Raw genomic sequence first — 12,536 nt, 5'->3', positions numbered from 1 at the left:
GATTGCTTAGTAAAACTTGACATCTCCCTGAATTTAACTAGAGTTTTACATCTCTGCCACACATATAATCCTTCTGAGGAGCTCTCTAGAAATACAATCCCAAGACCAGGAAAGGGAGGAAGTGAGTGCCTTTTCTGCACAGATTCTGCTGTTGGTAGGGAGCAGCCTCTGTCACTCACCAACCCCCTGCATTATGTGATCTTGTCTGAGCAGGAATCCTTGTATGAAATCAGGTAAAGTGCAGAGAATACCAATATCTCTCAACTGCGTAATAACTGAGATGACTTATTTCTCTGGGGAAAAAAATGCATATGTTCATACATAAATTTAGCTGGAGCTGGATAAAAATGCATGGGAAGGGAGAAAACATACTCCTATTTTATTATCTTCTGCTATATGGCTGGGAAGCCATTCTTTTGACTCTTTAACACTTAGGTACAAGTGGATGTGCCTTTTACCTTCTGAAACACCTTTATGCTACAAAGAGATTTCTTGAATTTTTTTCTGGTGTTCAAGGTCGGTTGACTATTTGATCATTTGTTGTGTTAGATCAGATGTATTTAGATCTTTGATCTCCAAGCAAATCATGAGTGAGTGCAGGACCTCTGTCTATTCACCAGCTTACTTGTGTCTGTTAAGCTGTGATTGCTTATTGCTGCATATCCACAAAGCCATGGCATTTCATTTTACTTCTTTTACTATCCTCTCCAGATTCCTAAATTTAGAGTCAGTAACAATTCATTCCTCTACTTGTATCACTGACAAGCTAAGATGGTTCTGTGGTGATATTCTCTCTGATATGTGGAACACTGCAAAAGACAGAAACGTCATTAATGTATTAAACCTAACAAGATGACAATTAACGGAGAACATTAATGGCTTTTTGGATGTGTTTCAAGCTTACATTTAAAATATGAGCGTAAATCCTTCTGCAATCCAAACTGTTCTCTGTATAAGTTTCCTAATTGGGACAGAGAGCTACTAATGATAATGACCTGATATCAAGTCACTCATGCCAGGTTTGATTTTGTCAAGGGTTGAACATTCTGCACCAAATTCTGCAATCAATTCTGCAATCACTTCTTGTGCACAGGTCTAACTTTAAGCCATATGAGCCATATGGATAATTCCATTTAGACAAAGATCTTTCTTCTGCTTTCAGGTTGAACATATACTTTGCTGCTTTTGCAGGAGCATGCAAGTCTTTGAGTGGGTTTTCACCTGCAACAACTAAATCATCTTATTCAATATCTTGTTACTTGGCTCCTAGAGGTCAGTTAGACCAAACTAAGGCTTCTTTCTCTTTCTGTCTGTTTAACTAAAGCTCCATGTTTTTGAGCTGCTGCAACAACTGCTGTGCCAGAAAAATGTGTTTTGGATTAATTTGACATTATTTAAAATTAACTTCCTTTCAACAAGTTAGGAGATGCCCAAAGAAGCCATTCTGAAAACTAAGTAGGGATTTTGCATCAGGTTTGAATTATACACATATATCCAAACAAGTTTCTTGAGTTTCCCTGTTATCACACATCACCTAAGCCATGTCTGTCCTGAAGTGGGATTACACAAGGAGAAAGGAATCATAGGCCCACTGTTTGTGTGTTTTCTCTTAAATATGGGACATACATTGCATAATAAATTGAAGCCTAAATTTATTTTGTTCTAATTTAGGTGTAGTCAGGTTACTTTGAATTTGCCATGATTATTAATCCATATCTGACCATTTCAGTGATCAAATTCAAAAAACTCAAATGTTGCCAAGCCATGGCAGATAGTTCATGTCTCATAAAATACTTCTAGGACCCACTTCTGCCATATTCATGCAAGTTTCTCGTGTGTACAAGTCATATCTTTCATCATGTCATTATGTAAACATCTGTAATGACATCACAAACAGGGGAGCAAGTGGTCAAACAGCACAAACCCAGCTGTGGGAGTTCAACCTAGAGAAATCTAGTTAATCTGAAGTCTAGTTTATGAATGCTCTGGCAAGACTGCTAACAGAGTTCTGCACATACAAATCATACACCTGTGGCCTTCTGCCTCCTATGGTGAAAAGGAACATAGACCACAGGACAGAAAATCAGTTTAGGAAAGTTCTTTGCAGCAAAAGTGCATTCTTGCTTAAGAGTGTCTATCATCCTCTGCCCAACCCAAAACCACAGAGGCCAAGTGACAAGTAAGTCTCCCTCTCTAAAGCCATAATTAAGAGCTATATTAACAAGGCAATAATAAAACAACTTTGAAATAAATTAACGGCTTGGTTTTCTCAGGGAAAATAAAATGTTTTCCTCAGTTTCAGCCCATTCTACCCTCTGCACTAAAATGGTCCCAAGGGCTTGCTGTTGCTTGGTCCTGTGGGGAAGCTGCACTCTTCTTGTGGGAGGTCTGCAGAGGATGGTGCCCACGCATGGTGTGAAATATGCATCATCTGTCCTCTCCACCCATCCACAGTGTTGCAACAAGGAAATCCCACACAGTACCTCCCTGCTTGTGTGTAATATCTTTCTATTTCTACAGAAACAGAGCGTTAATATCATCCTTGCAAATATAAGAAAGTATCATGCCAAGGCATGACATTCCCTTCCATACAGTCATTTTATTGTGGTTCCACATTAACCAGTTGCAGAATCCCAAAAAGCAGCAGATATGAAGTTCATATTCTCATGCTATTGGTAGTTTACTGTATGTCCAATCCAGTAGACTGAGCCTCTTGACAGGGGATTTCTTGGTATAAAGTTGTGTGTGTGCACACTCAAGTGTGCTTGTGCACGAACATGAGGTGTGCACGTGTGTGTTGAACACTCCCTGTGCTGTTCAACAGTGCTTTTGCTGGAGTAAATGGTGCTCACACAGTTCCAAAGCAGATGTAAGTTACCCATATGCTGTGCTTTCTTATCTTGAAACCAGATTTACTATAAAAACATGTGCAGTATGAGATGGTGATTTTTAGCTTATCTATTTATCTCTACTGGGACACAGATTTTTGCCTTGCTGTACTTTTTTGTGAGCCTCCTGGTAGAAGATTCATTATCATTCACTGAGATGATAAACAGTTTCTATTCTGCAGTCCTGTTATCAATTTCTATTCTATTTTTCGGTCACTTATATTTTTTATTCATTGATAATCAGCTTCATAAAAACAATTTTGCATAACCAGCACAATAAAATGAGATACCCACTAGAAGAAATATTACAAGAAATATCTGTCCCCTGCCCTTTGATGGGTTTTCTTCCTATCTCAAGGAAACATTTTGAAACCAAGTTCCTTATCCTGGCTGCCCATCAGCTAGATACAGATGCACCCATCTATCTATCACTGTGGCTAGCTAGCTAGCTAGTTTTTTATTTTCTGTTTGCTTACTGAAATATTTTTTCTCTGGATAGTTTATTTTCTCAGCAGTAATTTTCAATATCTGAGACAAAGTGAATATAGGGTTAAACATGCTGTTACGCAAACTTTCCCAAAAAAGAACAGACTGTGAAGTTTTCTTTAAATGTTCAGATCATTGATACTTCAAATTCTCTGGGAAAAAAAAAAAAAAAAAAAAAAAAAGGAGGTAAGTGAAAAATGAACAAGTCATGGATTTTCAGTGTTCTAATGACTTCTACTAATGTATTCCTTCATCTAAATACAGATTTCTATTTAAAATTCAGTATGCAGGGGTATTATGAATTCTAGCTTAATAAAATCCAAATAATTGCCCTTTAGAAATGATGAATAGCTGTTTAAAGCCACTGATAAGAATATACTATTTCTCCCCTAACAATGGACCTTCCACATTAACTGTATCATATATATGCTTGAAATTAGTTTATTAATTTTTTTTATTGATATGCAAACTACAAGGTGATGGCAGATGGCAAATAACCCCTCACTCTAACACCATAACCCTCCAAAAAAAGAGCCTTGTCTCTGCTACACTTCTTGTAGGGGGACAAAAAGGAGAGATAAGAAGATAGCTTTTATATGAAAGGCAGGCCACTGAAATGCAGATGATGCCATTCTCTCTTGTACTCTGTTTTCAGATTTGCTGGCATAAAAAGAATAAGATATAAGGTTGAATTAATGACCAGATTTCACAGAACTGCAATTCAAGATGCTTTCTCTGTGCTGTTCATGCTATCTCTGACTGGCCTTTAAAACAACTATTCTAGACTTGCTCCTTCATTTAAAAGACAAGTATCCAGAAATACTGAAATTAAAAATACATTATTCATGTATTAAATATAGGAATGACCTGACAAAAAAAATTTCACTTAACAGAGCTGATGGTTTCTTCGTAACATATGAAAACCTTTGAAAATACCAAACAAAATACATAAGTGCATCTGCAGTCGAGTTTGCAGTTGACATGCAACATGACACTGGAAGTTTCTGAGGTTGTATGTGTTTTGTGCTGTAGTTACATGCAGCACTTGAAAAAATATATACAAAATGTGAATCTATTAGAAAACTAACATCTTTTTGCTTAAAATACTGGTGGAAGGTATGTAAAGTATGTGAAGTATTAAATATTTAAGGAGATGTACAAAGACAGTGGACACTGACAAAAGTGTTTTTATCAAATAAGAGGTAATGCTGAAGTTAAGTACAGTGTCATATATGACTAAATATTTTTTCACTGTATAATGGATGGGTTACACCAAGCTTTTAGATTACAAGAAGAAATAAAACACAGATGAGAAGTGCATATATATGTTTTTATTGCTTTAAGAAACCAGTATTTCCTATTATGTGCAAATTGTGCAATGCTGCATCCTTGTACTAGTGCTCACTCGCTCTCTCTGCCTATATATGACAGCATGTATTTGCAGTTCTGCACAGAGAATTCATCTCAGTTAAATTTTTGCTGTTAGAAAAATATTTTCCAGTGCACTGCTAAGGTAACAGCAAAAAGAGAATGTCTTCATTCTTTCCTAAGGGTTAGAAAGTTACTGTATTGTAAAGATTAGTTTTACTTTTTTCATTGTCTTGTTTCCTACCTACAAGCGACATAAATTTGCAATTAATTTTTCTTGGCAAAGTTATCAGTGCTACAAGAGGTCCTAAAAGTGGGTTAAAGCAGTTTTATGTCTTAGCTGCAGTTGCATCTATAATGCTTGGCTCTGGTCCCTTTAGCCTTTTATTTTTTTCTATAGGATCAGGGCAGTTACCCCCATCTCAAGGCCTTTTCTTCCTCCCTCTGGGATAGGCTGCCTTCTCCACACACCAGTGGTACCCAGAAAAGAATGGTTCTTCTGTTTGTCTGGCCGACTGCATATTGCATCCATCTCTCCATTCAGCCCGTCTTTTCAGGTCTGGTAGCTGCTGTACAACTTCGCTTTTGTGCTCCACTGCCAGGCCTTTTCTGAAGCCAGACGCTTTTTGAAAAGAGGGTATATTTGCATAAACAATACCAAGTGAGGAGGTCTGCTGGAAAGAAAATCAAAATTCAGCTGAGCGAATCTTCCTGAACAACTCATTTCTTGCAACCAACACCTCCTATCGTTACCATCTGTGTACTAAATTATGGCCGAAAACGTGTGCCGCTCTCTCTTTTCACTTGCTCTTGTGTACAGATTCCTCGTATCAGCTGAAGTATATTTTGTTTTCAAATTTAGTCTGAACAGAGATCCTTAAACAGAATTCAGTATATTGAATGAGGAAAATATGGTTCTGTTAAATAAGGAACAGAAGGCCAGCCATGCATCAGCTAGCTTGCAACCCAGATTGGATTTGTACTGAGGGCTCATCAAAATGCATATCTGAAACAAGATCTACCCATCAGCTTGCTGAGATTTCAGGTCAGTGATGGCAGAGCAGCTTTATCAGAACAGTGCAGGGAGAAGAAGGCTTACTGCTGTGGCTGATAGCTGAAGGAATCATTCTGGAAAATATGTGTGCTTAAATTAAATCTTGAGTGGCTTAAGATATTGGATATACTGAGCGCATGTGTATAAGCACCTACATAAACACAAAAATAAAGAATTCATACATATGTATACATGAGTGAATTCATGTACATTTCTATGCGGATGCAAACATACACACATGGCTTGTGCTGCATCCTCTGTGTACATTTACAACATTTTACACTTGGGGATAAAAATAATTAAGCTAACCCTGCAAAAAAAAAAGACAGGCAAACCAAAAGTAACCACATGGAAAAAAAGGAAGAATAGACTTTCATATGCCATTGCTCAAATCTCCCACTTATTTGCATTTTTTATTCAAATATCTAGCTAGGTAATGCATCTATCACTATTTCATTAAATTGCAACCTTAATTTTGTTTTCTTGGTCAGATGCTTTGGATATAATTAATTGCAATATTTAAAATGTGTTTCCTCTACTGCATTAGATCTGTACATACAGCATCTTCCATTTTGCACTGTCTATTATTGAATATATATGTGAATATATATATATGTGAAACCACATTCATCTGTCAGAAAAACGGTGCTTATGGGTGTGTTCAGAATACAAATCTACCACAGGAGTTCTTCTACACTGCTGCCTTGATCACTGCCCACTTTCCAAAGCCCTAGTGTCACATGGACTGGGACAATCCAGATTGCCTCCATGTGCTGGCTCCATCCCCAGGCTGAAAGAAGGTGCACATGGAATTTTTGTGGGCAGCTTTTATTGGTCTGTATTTTTTCCCAAACAAAACAGCACAGAGGAAATGTTCGATCAGAAGGTCTCGTATCATGTCTTTTCACCTACAGACAGTGACCTTACCACATGGGTTCCCACATGTCTGAAGCAGTCCCTTGACATGAATCAAATTATTTCTGTCATGGGGCTCCAGTCACAGTTGCATCTCACCCTCAGGAGGTATCCAAGCAGACAGATAGCAGAAAACTAGAAGGAGGTATGTTGATTTCTTCATATAATTTCCAAGTCCCCTATAAGATGTGGAGCTGTATTATACTTACCTGGAATGTAAAGCGGCCCATTTCATACAACACTGGAAAGTGAAGGTAAATGAAGATCCTTTGAGGAAATGAGCTTAGTAGTACCATTTTTTAACCAGATTTCATTTTGGAGGAATCATCCCTATAAGGAGTTTGCCATTTGTTAAATTAAAAAAGTTGCTACACAAATAACATATATAAAACACACCAATTAAAATTTAATAGGTGTAATAGAAATAAGAAAGCCCACTACATAAAACCTGTAAATACGGTTTTAATATTCTACTTTAGTATCCATCATAAATCTTTTATTATTTTGAAATTAAAGGTATGGTCAGAACCCCTCATTCAAACCATCTCTCAGATTAGTTTACCACATAAGTGACTGTACCAAGCAAAAAAGAAAACAATAATAAAAATTACCATAATCTGGTGCTTGACCAATGAAATCCAAAATACCAGCTACATAAAATTGGCACCATGCCACAAAATTCTAAGCTCAAGCACCAGAGATTGCTTGTCATATGGCAGCTCTTGATTTTGTAGTAAAGGAGCGAGTCTTTCCCAAGCTCATTCTTCTCCACATGTTCCTGCTTCACCTTGCTGGGGCAAGCGAGGTCCTCTGTCTCCACAAAAGCCAGGCATCATCCCACTGTGAGCTCATCCAGCTCACTCTGTCCTGGCTGGTATTCTCATGTGTCTCTTCTTAGCAACGTGTGAAATGGGGGGTGAAACCTTTGTAACCTTGTACTGGTGTCGGGAGGGAAATATCTGTATTGGTGTATTGGGCCTCAAATAAGCAAAGTATGATGAAGGCAATCTCACTACCTTTAGTCTCACTGAAGGCAACTGTTCATGTTACAGCTGGGGCATAAATAGGGAAACGCAGGAGAAATATGTTTTAGCATTAACCTGTGTCAAATCACTGGTTCAAAATAGGGTACCTATACATATATGGTATATATAACTGGTTGCTTTAAGACCAGTGACTGTGCTGCTTCTTGAAAATGCCCATGAAAGATAACAATTTTCTCAAACAAAACTTAGGAATATGTCAGTCAGAAAGCAGAACTTGCACTTGAGTGAATGGCAATCATACGTCCTGGAGTTAATAGGCTTCATATATGTCAGCATATACATTAATCTAAGTGTTAATCCCTCTGCTTTTCTGAGGATTTTCTCTACATTACTCTCCCAATCCTGACTAGGAAAAAGAAAACAAAAACGAGAAGAAAAAAACCAAAACCAAACAACAACAAAAAACAAAAACCAAAACCAAAACAAAACAAAAAGACACCCAAAACCAAAACCAAAGCAAAATAAAAGGGAGTTCACTGAAGAAATAATTACATTTATGTGAAAGGAATATTGCCTGACTAACATTAGCTGTAGGCTCATTATAGTGAAAAAAAATTAGAGAGAGGGAGTGTTTGAAGTAAGAAAGAAGGAAGAGTGAACTCTGTGTTGTTTGCCGAATGTATTTTTCATGGAGTCTGCAAAACACTTTGGAGGGGGGTTTGCATGACTGGATTTTGTAATCCCCATAACTTGGAAATCAATAAGATAAATGGAGGAGAAATTAACAGCTAGTGGCCTCAGTCTTGATGATTCCAGGATAAATCCTTTTAATAAACATGAAACTGCAGCAGAGCAGAAACTCTAAGTCCTACTTTTGATTTAAAGATGTTTATCTCTCTATCTTCTACATTTCTCAGGTTTTATTCTCCTCATATCTTTTCAATTTTATCTCTTTGGTTGCCCACATGGTTAATTGTTTTTTCATTTATTCCTCAAAGATGAGGTATGCATGTATGTTCATAACACATTAATATATGCAAACAGCAGGGAGACACCTATGGTTTGGCTTTGTAGTAACTCCCTAGAAAACTTAATGGAAAATCACTCTCATCCTATAGCAATTTTTTTCATGCTTGACACACGCTGTTGTCTGTATGGCAGAATCACCTCTGTGGAAGGTGTAAAAAAATCAAAGGAAATGTCACTTAGGGAAAGCTTACTTAGAGATAGATTTTGCTGGTGATGACAAAGAAATTGTTTTAAAAAAATTGAAACAAACTGTCCTGATTCCTTGGTATTAGGACTCCTTCACAGGTTAATCCATCAGAATTGGGATTTGTCAAGGCTTGTTTTATATACTAAATGTTTGATTAATTTGTACATTTCTACAATATAACAAAATGAATTTGGAAGTTCAAGATTTAATACGCAGGCTCCCCTTTATATACACAGAGTGGAAAAATACATTTAGATCTCTCATTTATTTTCCAATTAACTGTTCTTTATCCATGCATTAATATTACAGATGTCTCAAGAATAATTAAAACAGATAAGCAATTTATAAAAATCTTCACTTTTCATACTAATTACCATAATGTAATGTTACATTTTTATTAGCAGCTTTTGTTCCCTCCCCACACCCTTTACTTCCAGCAACCCTGGGGCCTTAGCCAGTCAGCATGTTATAAATCTTTGTTAAAATACGACACAAAGCTAAGAAGCTTGCAACAAAGCAAATTGGACAGTGATGGAGCTCTCCTTTCTTTACCTCCATTTCCCAACAGCCAGCCTGTCATCAAATATGAAAACAATGATGTTTTTTCACTGCTTCTCAGTGTGAAGGCTAAGGGGCTCCCAGGACAGAGGGTTATGAGGACAGACTTTGAAGAATCAGAGTCAGTCCATGAGAAAGACAGAGGAGAGAAAATTGATCCTAAGATCCTGATACAGAAATAAGTCATGGGTCCAGGAAATGACTGTACAGTCAACATACCTAGCGCCACCATATCACACAATTATATTTAGAAGCAGTTAAGTCCCATCTCAAAATGAGTTGGCTTGTTCGTTCCCACCATTCCTATGCAAGATTACTACGGGAATTTAAAAATAAGAAATCCTAAGGGGAATACCTACTGATGCTTAATGTTCAAGCCATCAAGTGAGGGAACAGAAGTAATGCCATGTGACATTACACAAGCGCTTCCATTCCAAACATCAGTGGAACCAAACACCTGGTTAAGCTAAACACTGTGGTTACCATGAGCATTTTGGGATGAGAAGCAAAAGCTGTTTACATCGATAACGAGGTTTCCTTTGCTGAAATATGAGACTTCATGTCAGTAAGATGAAGTACCTGCTCAAGTGTTTTTAAGAATGGAATAAACTTGTCCAGTGAATGATCTAGAGTGAGCGACATGACCAGCTTGCCTTGCTGGCACACCAGTGGCCAGCACACTGGCACATGCACACATGGGCACACACATGTGTGCATACACTTCTATTCTGGTGCTGCAAGGCAAGGCCAAACACTCAAGCATGCTCTGAGTCACACGTCTCAGCAGCCACAGCCACTTCCAACTCAGCCTTTTAGCAGTAATTTGTGTCATAATGAAGATAATGTACCTCCATATGTTTCAAAAATACACTTATCTATGCCTTCAGAAATATTATTATTATTATTAGTAGTAGTAGTAGTATCATTATCAATAATAATAATAAATATTGTTATTATTATTATTATTAATAATAATAACACTACTACTACTACTACTACTAATAATAATAATAATTTATTTTAGGTTTCATTTTGATTTTATTCCTGAAATAGACTTCAATACAAGGTGGTGGAAATGAGGCAAAATGGGGTAAAAAAACTTGCTTTGGTGACAGGTTTTGAAACCTTTATTTGAGGAGAAGAGAACATATGTGTATCTCCTTAGCTTCTACCCAGTCCATTGATTCAAAGCTACAAGACTCTTTTTGTATTACTTAATTTATTTGTATTTATTGCAACATTAATAGAATTCAAACTACATTAGATAATGTACTAGATAAGATATCTTTTTAAAACCTCTTATTGAGATCCTATTGGGACTGGCATGTAATTGAAAACACTTAATGGAATATTTCAGGGCATATTGCCAGAGAATGAACAAGAGAATCACATTTAATTTTAAAATGCCATACAAAAATCATTTAAAATTATCATAGCTGTGGTTTAGTATAGAAGAGGATGGATAATAAAATTTATATAGACTTTCTTTCTTTTGGAAATTATTTTCTCTCTTTGTTACATTTGACAACTCACCCACTGTCTTTTCAGAAATGCCTGACATTCCCTCTTAATTAAGTAGTGACGGGCAACAAGCAATACATTTTTAAAGATTGCTGAATGCATTGGGCGTGCTTTCAGCTGCAAGGCCAAATTCCCTATTTGTTTGCTCCCTTGGGAAGAAATATCAGTGATTACAACTTCTGCCTTGACCTATTCTATGATGGTACAAAGCCAAATTTTAAAACTTTGTTAAGGCTTAGTTTGTACTATCCTTATTTTGTAAGGCCAGAATAATATTTAGGTCTTGGAGGGCTCAAAACTGGTAAATTCTGAGGTTTCTGATGAAGACACAGAAAAAACTCAGACAAGAGTCTCTTCAAACTGGAGGCTTTATTAATTAATTAATTTTCTGGTTGCTTGCTTGCACATCCTTCTTCATCTGTTACAACTCAACGGAGGATCAGAGTTTGGGCTTTCCTTCGATCACTGAGCTACCTAGAAAGCTACAAAGAGTGGCCAACCTGCATATTTCCATAATCCTATAGACTACTGAAGTAGATCCCTTGCAGGCAGCTGACATCCATACACATTTATACTGAAGATTTACCATTGAAACTCTCCCTCAAGCACTTCTGCACAAAAAAATAACCAACCCTCTGTGTGAGTTAAAGATGTTTCTACCAAGAAGGTAGTAATCATGAAGAGCACTTAAAGACATCTTCAGCTGACACAAAACATCACCATGAATAAAAAAAAAGGAAAATAATTTCCGATTTTTGAAATTTTTTGAAATTTCAACATTTTTTTAATTTTTTGAAATTTTTTGAAATTTCAGAATTTTAACCAGATTGTCTCTACACACAGAGACAAGTATACACTATTTTGCTGATTCAGGTTTGGCCAGCCTTGAACTAAGAGTTTGCCTTCATATATGTAAAGAATTACAGTGGAAATACATAAATGTTTAGCTGTACCAGTGGAATTTTAGGATCCTTGAGCACTGAAATCCTGTAAAGAGCTTGTAGGCTAGCCAAATTTTTAGCTTAATATTGTTTAATTCCTAGTTATTCACCAAGATATGGTCACAGGACCCTTTTTATGACCTGATATTAAAAATTAAGACTAAATCCAAACAAAACGTTTGAATTCAAACTCCCTTAATCACTGTCTTTTGACATGGAGCTCCAGATTAAAATGTGTTTTGAGTCTTGTTTGTAGTTAAGTCTTCTCAGAGGACTATCTTAACACCACTCAGCCAACACCTTAAGGGTATAGCTCATCCCTTGTCTATAATCCTGGACCTGTGTTTACATGAGCACAGGGATGGGGCCACATGTTTTTGCCATATGTCAACATATATTTGCCTGAAGGTTTGAAAACAAAGTTATAAAATGGGCCCTTCATAAATCTAAAAGCAAAAGCAATAAAATATAACAAATATTTTGAGAACTAATTAATTTTTTCCTCTTGTCCCAATTTACAAGGGCCTGTGATGTTATCAGATAATATTCCCTGCAGGCAGATTTTTCCCACTGGGTGCTCAGAAAGTATGAGGTTCACTGGAA

Source organism: Pseudopodoces humilis, chromosome 1 (assembly GCF_049639895.1).
Source record: "Pseudopodoces humilis isolate 2021_Gansu_Grassland_sample_001 chromosome 1, ASM4963989v1, whole genome shotgun sequence".
Taxonomy (NCBI): domain Eukaryota; kingdom Metazoa; phylum Chordata; class Aves; order Passeriformes; family Paridae; genus Pseudopodoces; species Pseudopodoces humilis.
This window is presented reverse-complemented; position numbering follows the sequence as displayed.